A 22,185-nucleotide genomic window follows, 5' to 3' on the forward strand; every position below is an offset into this window, starting at 1 on the left:
CAAAGGGTTTGTGGGATGCACTTGTTGAGAAGGTTGAGGGCAATTCTGAAATAAGGGAAAACAAGAAAGCCCTATTGAAAGAAGAATTCAATATGTTCAACCATCGTCAAGGTGAAGGTGTGCTGGACTTGGTTAAGAGGTTTGAAAAGCTAATGGTAAGAGTCAGAGCTGCAAGTGTCAACATCACCAACTCTGAGGTCAATCACAAGTTGATGAATTCGTTGCCTTATAGTTGGAGTACAAACACAATCACAATCAAGAGAACCACCAATCTGAATGCCATGACAAACAGTGATTTGATATCCACTATCAAGTCATTTGAAATGGATGAGCAAATGAGAATGAATAATCATCTGAGTTCTCTAAATCAAGCTGGGATGAGTACTGCATCCTTTAATCCAACTGCTTTTCTAAGCAAAACCCAGCAGAATTTGTACCCTGTGAACACTCCTAAGTACTCCTCAAGTGTTCTCCCACAGACTACTGCCTTTATCTCAAAGGGAAGTCGATCTGGATCATCTGAGCCTAGCTCTTTTCAAAAGGCAGTCGATGGTGCAGTTGAGCAAGCATTGAAGGCACATGGAATTTCATTGTCATCAAAGAATCAGCCAGGCAAAAGCTCTAGCTACTGTGAAGCACTACCCATGTTGAATGACTCAAACATCTCAATAGTTCATGCTTTTCTGTCAAGCCATGAAGAGTTGATGCAAGGAAATCTATTGCCACCACAATTTGAGATTGGGGATATGAGAGATATCAATCAAAAGCATCTCCACAAGATGGATATCAAGTACCAAAGGCAATGGTCGTGCAAAGAGCTATAAACTTCATGAAGATGTATGGGAAGACAACTTCAAGGATTCAGACAGGAAAAGAATCGGGTTTGACAAGTCAAAGCTGCGATGTTACAACTGCGGTGAGATGGGTCACTTTTCACGAGAATGCACGATCCGTCAAAGCCAGTTAATGATATTCGTGTGACTGAGGAAGAAAATAGTAAAGCTGCTGGAAAGAAGCATGAAGTGCAGAAGCCAAGCAGCCCAGCTCCAAGAATTGGAGGTCATCCACACAAGGGCAGTTCAAGCTCAAACACAAGAGCCCTTGTCTCCCAAACGGAGGTCCAAACTGGTATGGATTGGGATGATCAATTTCAAGAGCTGCAGAATCCTCTCAACATGGCTGGCATGGCTTTCACTCCTAGCAATGAAGCATCTCGTCTTCTAACTCTACTTCTGATGCATCTCCTATCGATGAGGTAAAACACAATCTTTGCACTCAAGAATGCATCAATAAATTTACATATTATAGATATCTTCAAGACAAAGTTTTGAAACAAAATGCAAAACTTCGTCAGTTAAATGCTGAATATGTTAAGGCTGACAAGATGTATGTTGAAAAGATTAAAACTCACCATGATGATGTGGCAAATCTTAAACTTAAAAGTTTTTTAAAGGAGCAAGATGTTGTTTACTATAAAAACATAATTAATGATTTAAAAGATGAGATTGAAAAGTTAAAACTTGATGCTTCTAATAAGAAACAAAAGGAAAAACAAGTTGAAAGATTTAAAGCATCATCTGAGAAATTAGATAATCTTATTGGAGCCCAGAGAAGTACTAAAGTTAAAGCGGGGCTAGGATATGATTATTCAGCGGTACCTCCACCGATGAATGATAATTATACTAGCTTACCCCACTTTAGCTATAATACTTTTCCAAACGAGGAAATGGAATACGGGGTTGGTAGAATACCAAAGCCTGTGAAATTTATTCCTGCTACCTCTCAAACTGCTACTCCAGTTCCATCATATGATGAATCTAACATCAATGTGTCTTGTGTAGCAGGTGATGTAAATGTTGGTGAATGTGGGGCGGTTGACCTGGGTTGTAAGACTATGGATGTGTTAGAACCTCGTTTTGAGTCTTGTGTGGGTCTAACAAAAACAACTAACAATCCAGTTTGTAATAAAGTTTGTGAGTCTATGTTGGGAAGTCTAATGTCAGGATCAAAAGCCGTATTTTGTGAAACTTCTAGTGACGAAAGTTGTAAAGATGTTTGTAATGAAAATGATTGTTCTTCTTCTGATTCTGATTGTGAAACCATTTATGATGAAACAGTCAAAAACCGGGTTAATGACCAGAACAGTCCTAGCTGTTGCCAGACATTGCAAGAACTGGCATAGGCAACAAAAGGACTTTAACAATAAGTTTGGTCAGACATTTCCTAAGGTTCCTGCTCAAACTAAGAAAATGCCTAACCAAACTCGCAATTGAGCCAGTGAGACGAATTTTAGACCCAAAAGAACTAAGAAACCCAAGAAACCTTTCTGGCTAACCCAAAGATAAAGGAAGAGGTTAGCGAAGGGGTCTGAAGCTGAAAAGCCCAAGAACCCTTCAAAGGTTTTTCACTAAGGCTAATCAAGAAGATTTTGTGGTTAAGCCTAAACCAAAACGAAGGCAATCCGGAAAACCGTTTCAAAACCAAGAAAATTATAATTCTAATTCCTCGATGGATTGTTCTTCAGATTCTGACTCACCAAAGGACTACATTTTTAGAAATCATAAATTAAACTTAGTGATTTTGTGTTTAATTTTCCCGAGACAAGCGCGTCTCGGGAAACCCTCCACTAACTGGTTGTTCGTGTGTGTAGGGTCAGCCTGGAAGGCCTGTCAATAGTATTTGGTACTTAGATAGTGGCTGCACCCGACCCATGACAGTAAACGAGTCCTTGCTGTTTGATGTGCAACCATTTGACGGCGGGCGTGTTTCTTTTACTGGTGACGTATGAGGAGAGATAACAAAAAAAGAAAGGACTCCAATGGCTCATTGACCTTTGATGAAGTGAATCTGGTGGAACAGCTCAACCACAACCTTCTAAGCGTGTCCCAGATTTGTGATAAGAAATTCTCAACCCTGTTCACAGAAAATGAATGTCTTATATTGAAACCAGGTTTAAAAGTCCCTGATGAATGCATCATGCTACATACTTTGAGGCACAACGATGCCTACATTCTGGACATGAGAAGCAATTATTCCATGCATTCTGCTTCTTGTTTGATGTCCAAGGCCTCGGAAAACGATTCATCTTTCTGGCATCGACGTTTGGGTCACGTCAACTTTAAAAACTTGAATAAGTTAGTTAAAGGTGACTATGTGAGGGGTTTTCCTGTTAAATCCTTTCATTGTGCTGAAAAATGTTTATCTTGCTCTAAATACAAACAGCACAAACTCCCTCACAGACCCAAGACTGTCAATTCCATAAACTCCACTCTCCAACTGTTGCACATGGACCTCTTTGGTCCTATTCAACCATTGGCAATAGGTCGAAAATCCTATTGTCTGGTCATTACTGATGATTTTTCGCGTTTCAGTTGGACATTTCAGTTAGGGCACAAAGATGAGACATCTCAGTTTCTGCTGCGGTTCATAGTTTTGGTGGAGAACCAGACCGACAAGAGAGTGAAGTGTATAAGAAGTGACAATGGGACAGAATTTTGCAACAGAGTAATTAATGAATTTTGTCACAACAAAGGAATCCTGCGTCAAGTCAGTGCACCCTACACTCCTGAACAAAATGGGATGGCCGAAAGACGAAATCGTACTTTGGTGGAAGCATCGAGAACAATGCTGTCATATTCCAAACTCCCTTTGATCTTCTAGGGTGAAGCTATTAACACTGCTTGCTTTACCCAGAACCGTGTGCTATTGAACAAGAGACATAATAAGACTCCTTACGAAGTCTTCTATGGCACAAAGCCGATGGTTAACTTCTTTAGAACATTTGGATGCCCCTGCACTATGCTCTAAACAAATGCCGGTACAACTTCCAAGTTTGCAGAAAAAGCAGATGAGTGCTACTTTGTGGGGTATTCAGCCGACAAAAGTGCTTATCGGGTCTTCAACAAGAAATATAGAGTCATATTGGAATCGTTTAACATAGACTGGCAAGAGTTAAACCCTACGGACGCACACAACGGTCCTGATTGGATGTTTGATTATGATGGTTTGTTTAAGCCGAGGAATGTATATGACACCAGTTGTACCACCGGTTTCCAATGTTGTTCCTACTCCTGTTCGAATTGATAATGAGCAAGAAATTCTGATGCGTGCTGTGATGAGAGGTCTGGAAGATGTTCAAGTAGATGTTCCTGCTCCAGTACTTAATGTTTCACCCGTGGCTAATCAACTGGCCCCAGAAATTGAAGTACAGCCTGCCGCAGACACTACTGAAATGCCTACAATTAAAAATACCACTAATTCAGATTCTGATTCGTACATGTCAGCTGATAATGTGGAAAACGTCCATACTGATCAAGTTGAAATTCCTCCAGCCGAACCTAGTGTGGTGGAATCGGTTCCCACACCTCCCACTGAAGAAGAAAACCAAGTTAATGCTGAGGAAGTGACATAGAGGCAGCTCAAGTTGAACAAGGGAACAATGAAACTTCTGAAAACACCAACTCAACATCAGTTCCCACCATTGTCGTACCGTTTTATGAGAACTTATGGGAGGGACCCATTGCTCAAGAACATATGGTTGATCAACAAGATGATGCCGTTGATCCTCATCCACATGCTCCTGTCAATCTGTCAACTGTCTTTCACCCCATAGAGAGCTTAACCATTGAGCTGCAAGCAACACCGGTTGAGCACGTCGAACAAATTCCACAGCTAACAATCCATCGTCGACATCCGAACGAGAACATAATTGGAGATCCGTCCGCTGGCATTCAGACACGAAGCACCTTTGGGAACATTAACAGATGTCTTTTTGCTTGTTTTATTTCGCATGTTGAACCCAAGGATTACAAAGTCACGTTGAAGGAGAATTCCTGGGTTGAAGCAATACAAGAAGAGCTGTTACAGTTCAAGAAGCTAAATGTTTGGAGGCTAGTGAAGAAACCAGAACATAAGAAGCCGATCAGAACTAAATGGGTGTTCCGAAATACGAAAGATGACAAGGGGTGATCATTAGAAATAAAGCCCGGCTTGTTGTGCAAGGGTTTTGGCAACGTGAAGGTCTTGATTACGATGAAGTCTATGCACCGGTAGCCAGACTAGAAGCAATTCGCATCTTTTTAGCATACGCCTTGTACATGAACTTCAAAGGGTATCAAATGGACGTAAAGACCGCTTTCTTGTATGGAAAGGTCAAAGAGGAGATCTACGTCAACCAACCTCAAGGTATTGAAGATCCAACTCATCCTGATCATGTTTATCGTCTTGACAAAGCACTTTATGGTCTTCACCAAGCACCTCGTGCATGGTATGCCACACTGGCTGATCATTTGGTGAAGAATGGATACAAGAGAGGAATTGTTGATCAAACTCTCTTTGTCAAGAAGGTTAAGGATGATTTGATTCTCGTCCAAGTGTATGTTGATCCATCAGGAAAGCCAGTCAATCAACACCTGTATAGGTCAATGATTGGCTCACTGATGTATCTCACGGCAAGCAGACCGGACATTATGTTCCCTGTTTGTCAGTGTGCCAGATATCAGTCAGATCCAAGAGAATCCCACATGACGGCTGTCAAGCGTATCTTCCTATACTTGAAAGGTAGACCATGGTTGGGTCTTTGGTATCCAAAAGAGTCTCCCTTGGATCTTCATGCTTATACAGATAGTGATTATGGGGGATGCAACTTAGACCGGAAGTCAACATCGGGTGGATGTCAATTCCTGGGAGACAGACTTATTTCATGGCAATGCAAAAAGCAAGTCACCGTGTCCACCTCCACCGCCGAAGCCGAGTACATCGCCGCATCCAGTTGCTACTCCCAAGTCATTTGGATCCAGCATCAGCTGCTGGATTACGGTTTGAATTTCTTTGGAACCACGATCAAATGTGATAATGAGGCTGCCGTTGCAATTGTTAAAAACCCGGTCCAGCACTCAAAGACTAAGCACATTGACATCCGAATGCACTTCATTCGCGATTGTTTCGATCGTAAGCTTGTTGACATTAAAAGGGTCCATTCTGACTATAACTTTGCAGATCTCTTTACAAAAGCCTTTAGTTGTGCCCGTTTTGTTTTTCTTGTTGAGTCATTGGGCATGATTTCTTTTGAGTAAAATTTTTAATTTAAAATTGTAAATATTTTTAAAATATGTCACAATTTTAGAGGGAGAAAATGAGTTAACTTTAACTCACCAAAAAGATTTTAAAATTTATTGTAAGAAAAACCAAAATCGAGTCACTTGACTTAACAAAAAGATTTTATTTTATATATAAAATTAATTTCACCAAAAAAATTTTAAAATTTACTGTAAGAAAAACCAAAATCGAGTCACTTGACTTAACAAAAAGATTTTATTTTATATATAATATTAATTTCATCTTTACTATAGTATTATCCCGCATAGAGGGAGCTCCTTCATAGAGGGAGTCGGATATTTAAAAATTTTCAATTAAGAATTTGATCCGACCATGTGGAAAATGATAGTACATTGGTATGCACTGATGCTAGCGCATGAAAAGAGTATATCAGAAGTCTACAAAATCACTCACCGATGTGTAGGTAGGCTTGACAAACAAGTGTCGAGTGATATAAACCTAAATTCCTGCCGGTACTAGTGGATATACAGTTATGAAGCAGTTGCATGATTTCGTGAAGTCATATTCATGAAGGCAGAAATGTAATTATACATGTCATACCCAAGCCTCTCTTTACCTGATCACAGTTGTCTTATGAAATCAGTGTCAATTTTTAATTTTCATTGAGTCAAGAAAAGAAAAAGAAAAGAAAAAGGAAAAGAAAAGGAAATAGAGTCAAGAAAAGAAAAGGAAAAACAGAAAAGAAAAATCACGAAAAAGAGTCAATCTTAGGATTTTAACTTCTGCTTTATTTCTTCATTTATTTTGATTCAATCCTTGAACTTTCTGTGTTTGTAGTCATACAAGATCTGATTGTTAAGGCTCTGAATCTTCTGCTTTCTTTTAATTTTTCTAGATTGAGTCAATTGTGCCAAAATAAAGCACAAAGTTTCAAGTGTGTTAATAAGAGTACTGTGATCAAATAAGAAAGGTTTAAGTCAAGTTGAGGTGATATGTTAACACAAAGTAAGTTCGAGATATGATGGAATCAGTAATATGTCTGATTAAGTGGGAACCACATAAGCACCGTGCCTAATTGTACTTTAAACGTATCGCTTTGGCATCAAAACACTTGTCAAGTTAAACAAATGGACAATATCTACAGTCGGTGATGAGTTTGTAACATAATAATATCAAAATTGAAATGCGATCTAAAGCTTTGCAAATCAATATGATTCCACGTTGTGATCGTTCTTAAAGAACCATTATAAATTAATTTAATATTAATCTTATTCTAATTGTTATTAATTGATGTGTTGTAAAACACACGTATTTTCCACACGTTTTATCTATGTATTATATTATATTTTATATGTATTAACTCGTTTTAGATAGGTTTTACATACATTTATTAATCTTGTAGAATTTGGGTAAAAGAAAGGAAGAAACCAGGACTTTTCGAGCATTTTACGAGCCTTTTACGCATACAAGTTCAAGACAAAGCTCAAGGCCCGGCCCGTATGCATCATGGAGGCCCAAGTCTTACATTATAATATAATATATAAAAAATAAAAAAACCCTAGGGCTGGAAGAACCTGCGATCGGCAGGCAGCAGCAAAGGGAGAAAAGGAAAAAAGTTTTTTCGGCTTGGATTCGGGACTTGTGGCGACTAGGGAAGGAAGAAGGAAGCAAGTTCAAGCCTCGGGAAGGTTATACATCAGTTGTTACAGCCAAGAGCAGCCCCGGAATCATCCATATCCTTACCTATTTTTCATTGATCATACACTTTAATATACTTGTTTAATTGATTAGTAGTTTTGCAATTACTTGAGATATTGACTTGTTTACGGTATTTGTTGACCACTGAATGTTTGAATTGATATTTGAGATGAGTTTTATGGTGATTTCATTGAGTGTTTGCTTCTGTCCAAAGATGATTATTTGCTAAACTTGTTAGTTCTACCTAGGAATGATGATTATTGTTAGTGTTTGATAGGTTTTATGGATTGTTTGATTAATAGACCTTAATTGCTATTGTAAAGTTTGATTTAGACATGAAATATGTTGTGTTTAGTGGCTGGAAATTATATCAATTTATTGCATAAACCCCGTGTGTTGATTGATTAGTTTTGTATTGATTGATCGATGCATTGTTTAATTCTAGACTTGGTGTTTAGGGTTTGTTTGCGGTAGGTACCACCGTAGGGTTTTGTTGCATGATTATTTGGTTAAAGTACAGCAGTGAGACACCTTCTTTGAGACCGAGAGGTGATAGGAAGTTAAGGTTGTCTCATTGCCTTTGCATGCTAGAATAAGGATTGCGCGAGAGCGAGTTCGTTTCTTGTCAGGTTTAGGTGTTTTGAGCGATTAGTTGATCTATTTTAGTTTAAGTTGAATTGTTCCTGTATCCTTGGTTGTGTAGTATTCATTGCCATTAGGGTCGAGTGTTGGTGAGACCGAGAGATGATCTAGCATTAGAACACGTTAGCAATTGTTTCCTAGTTTGGTCGTTTTAGCCGATTTTGAGTAGTTTAGGCTTGTTGTGTGAGACCGAGAGGTAATCCAGTGAGCCCGAGCGATCCTTAGTCGCGTCATCTTTAGGAACCGGTGTCTTGAAGTCATTCAATCGATTAGCTTGTTAGGCCTACAATTTGATTCAGACCTAGGTAGACGTTTTTCTCCATCCAAAGTTAACACAGTTAGTTTTCCGTTAAGTTTTCTATTTTTGGTAAGTTTTGTCAGTTAGTCCAGTTAGTCCTATTAAGTAAGTAAAAATCAAAAATCAATATAATATTATTCTTAGGCAGGTCTTGTCTAGGGTTAGTAATCGTTAGCGTCTTACGTGTCCACGTGTTCGATACTCGGACTTCCTAGGTCTATACTACTTGCGATCGGTACACTTGCCGGTTGTGTGTGGTTTTAGGATTTTCGTTTTAATATTAAAGCTTAGTTGTGAGGGTCATTATTATAGGGTTATTAGACACACATCATTAATCTTATTCTAATCTCTCTAAATATTTATTTTCAACTTATATATTTTGAAAGAATTTATTATTTAAATTTTAAGTTTATTTTTAAAGTTTAATTTTACTTTTAGTTTTAAATTTTTATTTTATTTTTATTTTTATTTTTATTTCTTTTTAATTTTACTTTACCTTATTTTGTTTTGCTAAAGAGATCATCCGTGCAAACGTTAACAGTTAATGATCGACAAAAGAAAATTAAGAAAAATAAACAAGTGCTTGGATTTGGTGGGTAAATGTTTTTCGGGTTTGAATATGCAAATATTTTTAAAGACCGAGGACCGAGAGTGTATTTTCGGTGAATACTCGCGATGTTTTGACCTTATCGCGAGATTGGCTGACCCTATATATAAGGGGAACCTAACTTATCTTTCACTATTCACCAACACTTTTCACATCTCATTCTCTCTCCTCTCTCTCTTCCTTATCATCCAAACCCTAAAACACTCTCAAGTTCTTAAAGATCTGGCCACTTTAAATCACTTTTGATCATGAATCCAAAACATACTCCCTGGGTATAACTTCATAAACACCTTGGATCATCAGTTCATCCTTTCATCTTATGTTTCTTGGTTCTCGGAGATCGTGGCGGCGGTTCATATAAGCCGTCGGCCAGATCTAAGTTCAGATCTTCATATGTGTGCTCTTAATCTTGAATTTAAACTATTGATTTGGCCTTTAGAACTTGATTATTATCATTAACTTGTTAGTTTATGGATTTGATTGTAAAGTTTGTAGATCTAGGATTAGTTCATAGGTTCAAGGGTTCAATTGACCAAGCAAACCAAATGGATTTTGGTTCAGTCTCTCCAGAAACCCAATTCGGGTCTAGGCGACACCAAAGGAAAGAAAAGGAAACAAAAATTGGCTAAGTTAACTTTTTCGCATAAGAAGTTTTTCGCTTTGCATGCCTATGCGAAGCGAAATGGCATTTTGTTTCGCTTTGCATACCCATGCGAAGCAAAACTGGACCCTACGCGAAATTCTCATGCGAAAAACTTGTACTTAGCAAATTTTTCAGAAATCTGAAACTGAGGCTACTGGACTGTTTGGACTTTATTAGACTGTTTGGACTTGGGACTGTTATGGGCATATAAAACCCATATATTTTGGACCTAGTGGACTTAATGAACTTGTTTATAAACTAAAATCAACTGTTTAACTTATTTAATCTAAAATGTATAGTTCTAATTAACTATTAGTAATTACTTAAGAACTTGTGAATATTTAAGACTCTTGTATATATATGACCTGTTTAGTTTTTGATTAATGATGATTCTCATGTTCTTATGGTTTGATCTCAGGGTCATAATCAATTCTGTGCTCTCGAACTTCCAAAATCCAAGGAGGACAAAGTATTCACATCTATGGTGAAAGGGCTGAGACAGTCACCTGTTGCACACACTATCACTGCAAACCCAGCTGTTTATTACAATTGGGAGTTAGATTTCCGGGCTTTTGCTAGTCCTGCTGATGATGCTTTATCATTTAAAACCAAGGTTGCCGGAAGAGAACTCACCATTACTGAAGGGGATATTCGAAGGATATTGCAGATCAAAGACGAACCAAACTATACATATGAGAAAGGTGACAGGGCGAAGTTGGAAGATTTTGTAACTTAGATGGCATATGACACCGAATGGAAGAGTTTGAAGAAGAAACATCTCCCACCCTATTGGAGATTTCTTTTCCACATCGTCACTCATTGCTTTGCTAATATACGTGGGGGATATGATAGCATGGGAGTAGACTGGGTACGGATTATGTATGCCTCGACGACACGGGAGAAGTTTAATTACTCAAGAAGGATATTCTTGTGCATGTTTGCAAATGCGAGGAATGAGTCCAACCCGAGGTTCGTGCAGATGCTTATAGATGATATGATGCATGATGTAACCAGGCCTCCACGCAAGGAAGCCAAAGACAAGAAGTCCCTTCCCGAGCCCTACCATGTGAATGAAATCAAGTTATCAATCTTCGGTGTGTTGTTGAGCACTAAAAGGAAGGGACATCAATATGAGGGACCAAGGCCGGGTACGAAGTTTTGTTTGTTTGAGGAAACTGAGCCTGCTGGGGATGAGGCTAATGTTGACATTGAGGTTGAAGCTGATTCATCAGATGGGGCACCAGAAGATCGCACAAAGGCGAAGCATGATCAGAAAAGGAAGGCTACCGACAAGCCTTCTATTGGTAGTGCTTCGGGAAAGGAAAGGGTTCTTGAAGAGGAGGAAGAAGAGGAAGACCAACCGCCCTTGAAGCGCTTGAGGAAGCTTGGGGACTCCCAGAAGCCTCCCAAGCTCGTTGTCAAGCTTCCCTCCACAGGTAACCCTCTGACCAACCAGTAGTTACCAAAGAGACCTTAGCCAAAACCCTTAAGGACTTAGATGTAGCAAAAATCAAGATACCTGCCAATAGGAAACCCAAAACCCGAACCAAGTCCAAAGCCAAGAAAGCCAAAACCATGCTACATGACTCACCCGAATCCTCACCCGAGCCCACTCAAATAGACCAACCCATATCAACATTCCTACCTTAAGTACCTCCCTCACCACCTCAAGACCAACCACTACCATCCACACCACCAGAACCCATTCAAACTACCACAACAGCAATCCCAAATCACAACATCACCCACACAAACTACCTCAATATTCACATCCTCTATCTTTAGCTCACCCATTCAAACAACCAGCTTATAGAGCCAAACCGTTATAACCTCACCACCTACAAAACCACCACCACCATCAAACTTAGATCCTATACCTTACACTTCCATCTTCTCAAAATCACCCACATCCACAACATCACCTATGCCTACCCAATAACCACTTATCTCAACACCACCAACCACCACAACCTCACCAACACCAACTCAATCCATTACCCTACCCATACAAACAGCTTTCAACACCCATCATGTCCACTAGAGGGAAGTCTTCGACACCTCCAGTATACGCCGATCCCATCCTTGATAGGATCGTCGCACTGGAGGAATCAAACGCCAAAAGGGCGGAACGAGAGATTGTGCTCCTCAAATTTATCAAAGATATAAAAAAGAAGGAGATTGAGGATGAGAAAGAGAAGGTGGCTTTAAAGGAGAGAGTACAGGTGTAGGAAGAGCAGAAGGAGATAAGTGATGCACTTACCGAAAATCAAAGGCTGTTGATCAACACCTTCCACACCCAAATCCAGAATCTGCAAGTGCTGATGAACCATGAAGCCTCTGAAAACGCAAATTTGAGGGCAGATCATTCAAGTCTTGGTGACAGAGTGGCCACACTGGAGAGGAACCTACCCTCTGCCACTATACTCGAGGCAAATCTGTTTAAGAAAATTGACGATACGGTGACCAAGTGGGATATGGAGAAGGAAGCCACCCACTCTAGAATTTCAGTTCTGGAAAATCACTCAAGCTCATCCGATGCTCTTATTGCTGAGAACACAAGGCTCAGAACAGAGATCAAGGCTCTTCAAACTAAACTGGCTGAGCAAGAACGCATCAATGAATGCCAGTCAAAGCTCAACGAGGAGTTCTTCAACAAGCATCAAGCCGCCTCAGAGTTAGAAGACAGGCTTGATGCTATTTTCAGGAGTTGGAAGGGGTCCGGTGAGACCTCTAGAATAGGCGGATCACAACCTACCGCAAGACCAAGTGGGGTCTTGCGAGGAGTTCAGGGTGTGGAATCCGGAGGTGAGGCGACTGTTGGTCATGTGGTACAACAGGGCGGCCAGGCTGGTGATGATGAAGGTGATGAAAGTGAGAAGAAAGATGATGATGAGGAAGATGAGGATGATGGTGAAGATGAAGAAGACGAGAATGTGCATGACAGTTTTGATGAGGATGATGATGATGATGGTGATAGTGATGGTGGACACGGAGAAGACGGAGGGGCCGGGGCAGCAGGAGGTGGAGGTGGAGTTAACACTCAATCACCTCCATATACTCAACATGATGATCAAGACCCTGCTGCTCACGACTCTGCTAGCAAAGTCAGGGAGCACGACACATAGATCAGCGACATGTACAAAGAAATATTTCCTGAAGATGACTTTGCATGTATGTTCGAAGCTTTTATTGATGCAGGAACGGGCCTGGAGCATGTGATTACACATAATACAGAGGAGTGAGTAGAAGAAGACTACCTCAACTACTCGCCCAATCCAGATACTCCTCCGCCACAGGCTCAAGCTTCAGAGGCTCCAGCAACAGATCCCGTCTCAGATCCACCCGCCGACTTGACACACCAACCTCCAAAGAAGAAGAGAAAGACGATGATGTGTTGTAAAACACACTTACTTCCGCACCTTTAATCTACGTTATTATATTATATTTTATGTATTTTAGCTTGTTTTCTATAGCTTTTACATATTAATCTCTATCTTGTAGGCTATGGGTGAAAGAATGAAGAAACCGGACTTTTCGAGGAGCTTAAAGGCCTTTTACGCATACGATTTCAAGAAACAAATCAAAGCCCGGCCCGTTACATCATGGAAAATCCCAAGCCTACTATTATATTATAATATAAAAAGAAAAAAAAAACCCTAAGGGGCTGGCCATACCTGCGATCGCAACTCAGCAGGGAAAAAGAAAAAGAAAAAGCTAGGTTTCAAGTGTGGTGGAGGCTAAGGAAGAAGAAGAAGGTTAGAAGCAAGTTTCGGCCACGTTTATCATCGGTTTTTACATCCAAGAGCAGCCCCGGAACAGCCCATATCCTTTCAATTATTTCATTGTTCATCAACTTTGATTTTCTTGTTCAATTGATTAGTAGTTTTGCAATTTCTTGAGATATTGACTTGTTTATGATTAGTATTGATCATTGAATGCTTGAATTGATGATTGGAAGGGGTTATAAGATGTTTTTATTGAGTATTCATGGCTGTCTAAAAAGTATGTTAGGCTAATCTTGTCGGTTCTACCTAGGAATGATGATAATTGTTAGTGTTTGATGAGTTTATTGGATTGTTTGATTAATAGACTTTAATTGTTATTGTAAAGTTTGATTTAGATATGAAATAGGTTGTGTTTAAGGGCTGGAAATTTTGGTGATTCATTGCTTAAACCTCTTGCGTTGGTTGATTAGTTTTGTATTGATTGATCGGTGCTTGTTTAATTCTAGACTTTGTGTTTAGGGTTTGTTTGCGGTAGGAACAACCGTAGGGTTTTGTTGCATGAATTTATGGTTAAAGTACAGTGGTTAGACACCTTCTTAGAGACCGAGAGGTGATAAGAAGTTAGGGTTGTCTCATTGCCTTTGCATGCTAGAATAAGAATTGTGCGAGAGCGAGTTCGTTTCTTGTCCGGTTTAGGTGTTTTGAGCGACTAGTTGATCTATTTTGGTTTAAGTTGAATTGTTCCTCTATCCTTGGTTGTGTAGTATTCATTGCTATTAGGGTCTAGTTTTGGTGAGACCGAGAGGTGGGTCAACATTAGAACACGTTAACGATTGTTTTCCGGTTTGGTCGTTTTAGCCGATTAAGAGTAGTTAGGGTTTGTTGAGTGAGACCGAGAGGTAATCCAGTGAGCCTGAGCGATCCTTAGTCGTGTCATCTTTAGGGACCGGTGTCTTGATATCATCCAATCCGTTTACTTGTTAGGCCTACAATTTGATTCAAACCAAGGTAGACGTTTTTCTCCATCCAAAGTCAACACAATTAGTTCCCTGTTAAGTTTTCTATTTTTGGTAACATTTGTCAGTCAGTCCAGTTAAGTTAAAACAAAAATTAAAAATCAATTAAAATATTATTCTTAGGTAGGTCTTGTCTAGGGTTAGTGATCTTTAGCGTCCTTACGTGTCTTCGTGTTCCATACTCGGACTTCCTAGGTCTATACTACTTGCGATCGGTACACTTGCCGGTTGTGTGTGGTTTTAGGATTTTCGTTTTATATTTAAAGCTTAGTTGTGAGGGTTATCCGACGCACATCAGACGCATATTGTGTCAAGTCGTGCCTGTGCCCGCGTGCTCAACTATCCTTACCACGATGATACTCTGATTGTGCATGCAATACTAATATTACAGGCCCTACTTGGGTTTTTATAACAATACTATTTACATACTAGACCCTAGACTTTACAAATATACATACTAGACATAATATATGCTTTCTAAAATGACTAAAAGACCCCTAATATTTAGTTTATATTTTCAGCATATTAGTCCTTAACTAAAAAAACATAATGCTAAAACCCTATAATGTCTTTAATAACCTAATAATTTGGTACTTAAACAATATTAATATATCACAACTTAACATCATGCATATCGGTTAATTGAAACTAGTCTTTATATGTGATGCATGTGTTGTAGCATTCGTGTAGGACGAACTTCTTCACTTGTTTGCTATTTTGTGTGGAATAACTACCAATGCTATCAGGTGAGTTCATAACCTCACTTTTACTATTTTCAAACCTTTTCGGGGAGAAACATGCTTGTTTATAAGTCTTATATTCCCTTAAAGTTTGAATCATTTCATTTGACAAACATATATTTAAAGTACCTAAAGCCCTTTGATCTTCAAGAATCAGCATCCTATCCTCACCATTGTATGAGTCAACTGATTTCAGTTTGGGTCCATTCATAGTCATTACAGATAGTAAATGTGGACCATCTTCAAGTGATCTCAAAAGGGTAATATCGGTCTACATGATGAAGTTTTTGAATCTCCATTTGAAGTCATTAAAGTTACTTTCGAATGTCATAAACTTGGGAGGTTTAGTATTCGTTCCCGTTTCATTTTCAAGCAAAAGACAACTCTTCTACAACTCAGAATCACTTGTCATGGTTTAAATCAGATTGTGGTCTCAAACAATCTCCAAAAAGTAAAAAAAAAATACAAAGTCCAAACAAAGCGGATCGCACAAGAAATGCCATTGGAGTGATTTACAAACAAATTGCACAGAATGCGATGTAAATGGTTTCAGTCAGAAATGAATCGCGTATGATGCGATGCGATTGGTTTCTGTCAGGAACGAATCGTACAGTATGCGATGCGATTGATTTATAGATGCGATTGATTTATAAATGCGATGCGATTTGTTCAAATGCGATTGGAATTTTTAAATATGCAGTGTGTTGGATTTTGAATGCGATGCGATTCAAAATCCAAAAGTAATGCGATTCAAAAATTCAAATGCAATGCGATTTGAACCAAAATGCGATGCAATTTATTTGTACGATGCAAATGATTTTGATGCGATGCAAATCAATATTTTAGGAAAGCCATTTGTCCTTGAAACTTGTTTTATACGACCTTTTCTTCCACTTTTTCAGTTTTAGTTGCAAGTACACTTTTCAACACCACCAAATGCGATTCTAACACTTTAAACACTTATTAAGCAACCCTAGCACACACAAATCACAAAAACATCCCTAAACACTCTTTGATTTGTTAAGAATACACCATAAAGCTCACAAACAAAACCAAAATCTAAGGTTGTGACCAAGAAACTCAACTAGTAGAGCCGAAAACTCTAATACCAATTATAATTCTTAAATAAACGTATCAATTTTCTTTATTTAGATGTGTCAAAAATTGGGTTCCAATATGTAGAAACATAGATATTACATCAATATAGCAGGTAGGCGGGCAACAAGCTGCGCCGCCACCCCTTTCTGAATTGCCAATTATATGTCCCAAAACCAGATCAAACAACAAATATTCTTTGATCAATCTCAACTAGTACTAGCGGAAATCTCACTAGAAGAACCGAGATCTCGGATCTTGTTTAGAGTTTGTTATTTCGGAAATGGAAGTTTAAGAAAGAAAGTGGAGAGTGGTTAAGTATATAAGATTTCTAATATGGAAAAAGTTGAGGGTGCATGAGAGGTTGCACAATTTATAGTGCAAGCCTCATGCACATAATATTATTTTTATATAAACACAACAATACAAAAGACTTAATATACAAAATACGGCCTAACAAACTATATATCATTTTTCTCTAAACTTATTTTGAATTATATTTAACTAGTCACATTTCAATTTCAGTCTATATATCTGTCTTGCTTATAAAACACTCATCTTATAACTTTTTATTCTTAAATATTGACAAACATTTATTAGAGATGATGAATATAATATGGATCTTTATATTTGAAGAATCGCTATGCATAAAACTCTAAATTTTGGAGATGGGAGATTATGAAAAAGATGCAAAATAAAGAAAACCTCCAATTATTAAAAAGATGGAGATTCTACTGTAAACGCGCATCTAAGACAAATAATGTTACGTTTTTACTTATTATATAATATTCATAAAAATCTCCAACTAAAACTACAGTAAAGAATACTCTTTGGCAAGTAAGAATACTCTTCATGGTTGTTCTTTGTTGAATTACAAAAGCATACCAACGAAAACAAAAGAATACACGGACTACAACATTCCAACATAGATATCATTTGCTTAAAAGACAACATTATGAGAAAAAACTACATAGTTTTAGAAATTAAGAAAATAATGCACAATATTTTCATTAGTTCATTACATATAAATTAAAAACTAACATTACAAGGAAAATGCTCATTCCAATTTGAAACTATAATATCATTTAAACAAACTTCCATACACATAATTTAAATTTTATTTGTTAATTATATACATATATAGTATCTACATGGCTCATGAAATGTGCGGTGTTGCAATTTCATCGATCATTTGGTAGTGGAATTGCGTCCACTGAAGCATACTCTAGTAGCTCCTGGTTGCGCTGTAGAATCTTCATTTCTTCTTCATCCAAAATCACCCATGCTTCAATTCCACCACCACATTTTGTATCCATTAGAGTCACAAAATTCATAAACACCGAGACCCCATGACCTACGAGACCGGACACCCAACCGGGCTTTCCCCAACCAAAGTCAATATCATAGAAACCCATCTTACACCAGCTTGTAAAAGTATAGTATTCTATTGGTTGTATTGACCCAATTTCTCCCATTTGTTGAAGTGACTTCTGTATTGCAACATACCATTCATCACCTTGTGCTTTGTTTACAAACTCATTGTTGACGTTCGCAATGCTATGATGCACCTTATTCACCAAGCCATGAAATGTGATTTCGTCGTTGGCCTTGCACATTGCATTTGAGATCCAAATCATGTTACCAATCAAGTCTTTTGACATCTTTGCTTCTAGTTTTCTACGAAGATTCACAAAGTGCGTTAGCTGAGAAGTTTTCTGAAAACCACATGCTTCTTGAGATGCAGCAAGTGCACACTTCCATAACAAAGCAGATACCACCTCAACTCGTGTTGGCTGTTGCACTCCATTTCTTGTTGCCTCAGTTTTTAAAGTGCTTATTGAATCTGAACCAAATATGAATCTTTTTGTGATACAGTTGCCTTCTTTTAGCAGTGTTTGATAGTGACCGACGAATATGTCCCTAAGCCACAAGCTTTCTGCGGGGAAAATTAATGGAGGAGTTAAGTTTGGATAAATAACTTCTTCATTTCCACAAGCCATGTTAGCCCATCCTCTTAGAAAAGTGAAGAGTGCAGCCCCGTCGAGAATCTTGTGTAAAACACACAACCCGACAGCGATTCCACCACATTTGAAAATGTTCACTTGAACATGTGTGACACGAGGACCCGCACAAATATCATCAAAACTAGGTTCAAATGGCAAGAACCTATTGATCAATTGATGGTCAGGCTGGCACAGAAATTCATCAAGACGACCATGAACCAAAGCTAAGACATAGTTTGCACCAACATCGTTACAATCAATTGAAAACTTGTCGTTAATCGTTCCTGCAAGCGGATAAAATTGAGTCAGCGTTTCAGATAATGATTTTTTTAGTACTGTTGACCTTTGTAGTGCTTGGAACACATTATCATCGTTTTGATTAGGGTAGTAAAAGATGATTGGCACGTAAGGAAGATTAATGAGTTGATCTAGGATAGAAAGATTAAATGTTTTTGAGTGGTCTGGTGTTGGGGAAGATGGTTTAATGCTCTCTCTATAAATGATTTCAACTTCCATTAGCATAATAGTCTTGTGGGATTTATCTAGAAAAGATAGTAATTGCAATAAATAAGCACTCTAAGGTCTTTATATAGTTCAATTAGGGTATATTATACATTTTTATTCTTTTTTTAGGGAAAATTCCTAAAATGTTTCTAAAAACACGTCTTTGACGAAATGGAGACAAATTTCATTTTTGTGTACTTAAATAAAAGTTTTCAGAAATGTTCTCTACAAACACGCATTTGACGATGTGGTAAGCCTCAACGCGTCTTTCATGACCTGTTTGGCCACCAAATGCGTCTTTAACGACCTGTTAGCCACCGGCGTGTGTCTTTCACGACCTGTTAGCCTTTAACACGTCTTTCACGACCTCTTGGTTTCAAAGCGTCTTTCACGACATATTTGGCCTATTATTTTTTTAATATTACATTATTTTAATTAATTTAATGCATATTTTCCGTTTCTTTTATAATTTATAATATATAAATTTATATATAATTTTAAATATGTCGTTGAGACATGCGTTTAGTTTTTCTACGTGTTGTCATAAATTTTACTCAAAACTGAGTGTCAAATTGATATCGAATTGTTCAATAAATATTTAATAAAATTTGACCAGTCTCGTTTTAAGTAAAATTAATACCAACACGTAGATAAAAATAAGTAAGTCTCAACGGTATATTTGGAACTTTATAAAACTTTATGCATTACCAGATATTAAAAAACCAAATATTAGTAAAGTTAATTATAATAATGTAATATTAAAAAAAACAATTAATAGGGCTAACATGCCATGAAAGACACGTTAGAGGCTAACAAGTCGTGAAAGACAAACATTGAAGGCTAGCAGGTCGTGAAAAACGTGTTTAGATCACATCGTCAAAGATGTGTTTGTAAGGGCATTCTAAAAACTTTTATTTAAATACAAAAATAAAATCTTACTATTAATGAGATATTTTGAGAATTTTCCTTTATTTATATATGTACATTTATTTATATATGTACAGGGCCGGCCGATCATTGTTGTAAAATAAGGGATCGCCTTGAGCCCAAAAGGTTTTAGGGCCCCATTTTTCAAAAAAAATATACATATATTCTTAGGTTATTTTTTTTTTTCCTTTGTTGCATTTTATTTAACAGACTTTAATTTGTGCTATTTTGTTCCTCTTTTCCTTATCTCATTGACTTATTGGTTTATTTTCAACAGCCTTTATTAATTTATTTATTTTTGTAATTATTACTTTTCTTTTTTCACATGCAAGTTGCAGAAGTCACTTGTGAGTAATCAATTTAGATAGAAGTACTCAGATATGGTAATTATAAATAAATTAATTTCTAAGAGATTATATGTATATGTCTAATATCATAACTTACGAATATCTTTTTTAACAAAATACATGAATACCAATGCAAACCAAAGTGATTCATGCCGGTGGTTCCAGGTTGACTAATTCCAAGGCCGATGCTGAACAATTCAAACCAAATTGACCGATTTTGAGTTGTCCTATTTCGCCTCATGCAAGTAGATCGATTCCAAGGCAAAGTTGACCAAGTTAACCAGATTGACCAAATCTGAGTATGGCTGATCGATTTGTATAAAAGTACTCCAAATTCCTTCTGACTTTCGACTACTCGCCAATTCTAGAGTCAAGTCAAACGATTTTTACAACATTGCTAAGAATATTATTACGTAATTGTTGGCTATATAATAGATAGTAATATCAAGTAAAATTAATTACTTAATTTATAAAAGATTAAAAATGTTACATAAATGTTTGCCCTACAAATATGATATTATCGCATTTTGTATATTTTATTGGGTGCCATAACTACATGTGTTTTCGTATAAGTATTTAATAACATGGCATTTGATCGATTTCAATGGATATGATAAGCTGCATGGTTCCTTTCAAGACTGGTAATTAAAATTTATAAAAAGTTGTGACTAAATGAAACAAAACAAATAAACAATATATTATTTTTATTCTTTGAAACTTTTATTTAAAAAATTGACCATGTTATTCGTTAAAATTAAGGCATGCTATATAATTATGATTAAAAAATGATATAATAATATATCTAAGGGAACTAAACTCGCGTAAGTCCAAAGCTTACACTTTATAATATATGATCACGTTTGATTTTATTTATTAAGAAATCTAATATCTTTTTAACACATCCCTGTGTTTCAAGATGATCATGTAAAACTTTAATCGAACCATTTTCTCGGTACCCATATGACATATTGGTCTAGTGACATGATGTAGCTTCTTACAAATGTGAGGTTGTGGTATTTTACTGTTAAAAGGAAAAAGGAATCAGTTTCTTGGTTTTGTAAGAGCAGCCAATAAGGTGTTTTAAGCAATCCATTTTCTCATTATTCCACCAAAGCCATTTTTGATCGGTGTTGAGCTCGTTTTTTGGCACTGAGCTTCGGAGTGTTGTTTTTGGCCAAGAAATACAAAAATAGGATTGAGGTGAAGCCATTATCTACCTATTCTAAGAAAGTAAAATAAATGTGGCCACTTGTCATGTTTTGGTTAATTCTCATCATTTTTTTCCCTCCAAAACTAATTTACCCTAATATATGTAATAAATCAATAATTATTCACTTTTCTTTTACACTATATTTATATAATATCTATATATTTTTATAAATATAAATATTAACATATTATTTTACTACATATTTCAAAATACTTAGGTGAATTTCAAAAATCAACAAATCATGTTTCTCAAAAAAAAATTGTTTCGAGTTTTTTATGGAACTTAAATTTGATATTATGGGTCAAAAGTTGGTAAATAGATTATTTGGTACAAATTAAATATATTTAGGTCAAAATTTGTTACGGATCAAAAATGAAAATTTTGAGTTTTTTAAAAGTTTGAGAATGCAAAATAGATTTATTATCAAATTTGTTATGGGTTCAAAGTGTTAACTTTGAAATGTCAAAAGTATGAAAATTAGAATTTTAAACATGATTCGGGTTTAAAATTTATTTTTAAGGGCATTTTTTAAAATAATCAAAAAGTTCAGGATTTGACAAACTGACTATTTTTCCCTCAACTATTAAAATGTAAGAAAAAAATGCGAACACTTTCGACATACCACCCCATGCCTATTAATGCTTCTAACTTTTATCAATTTTGAAATATTTAT

At 37.0% G+C, this 22,185-nt stretch overlaps 1 pseudogene; it reads right to left on the minus strand.

The window, feature by feature from the left end:
- Window positions 1-17,702: 17,702 nt before the first annotated feature.
- LOC143625296 (epi-neemfruitin B 7-O-acetyltransferse L7AT pseudogene) lies at window positions 17,703-19,046 on the minus strand (annotated as a pseudogene).
- Window positions 19,047-22,185: the final 3,139 nt, after the last annotated feature.

Source organism: Bidens hawaiensis, unplaced genomic scaffold (genome assembly GCF_021521415.1).
Source record: "Bidens hawaiensis isolate Kalapana, Puna unplaced genomic scaffold, B.hawaiensis_p1.1 tig00004101_1, whole genome shotgun sequence".
Taxonomy (NCBI): domain Eukaryota; kingdom Viridiplantae; phylum Streptophyta; class Magnoliopsida; order Asterales; family Asteraceae; genus Bidens; species Bidens hawaiensis.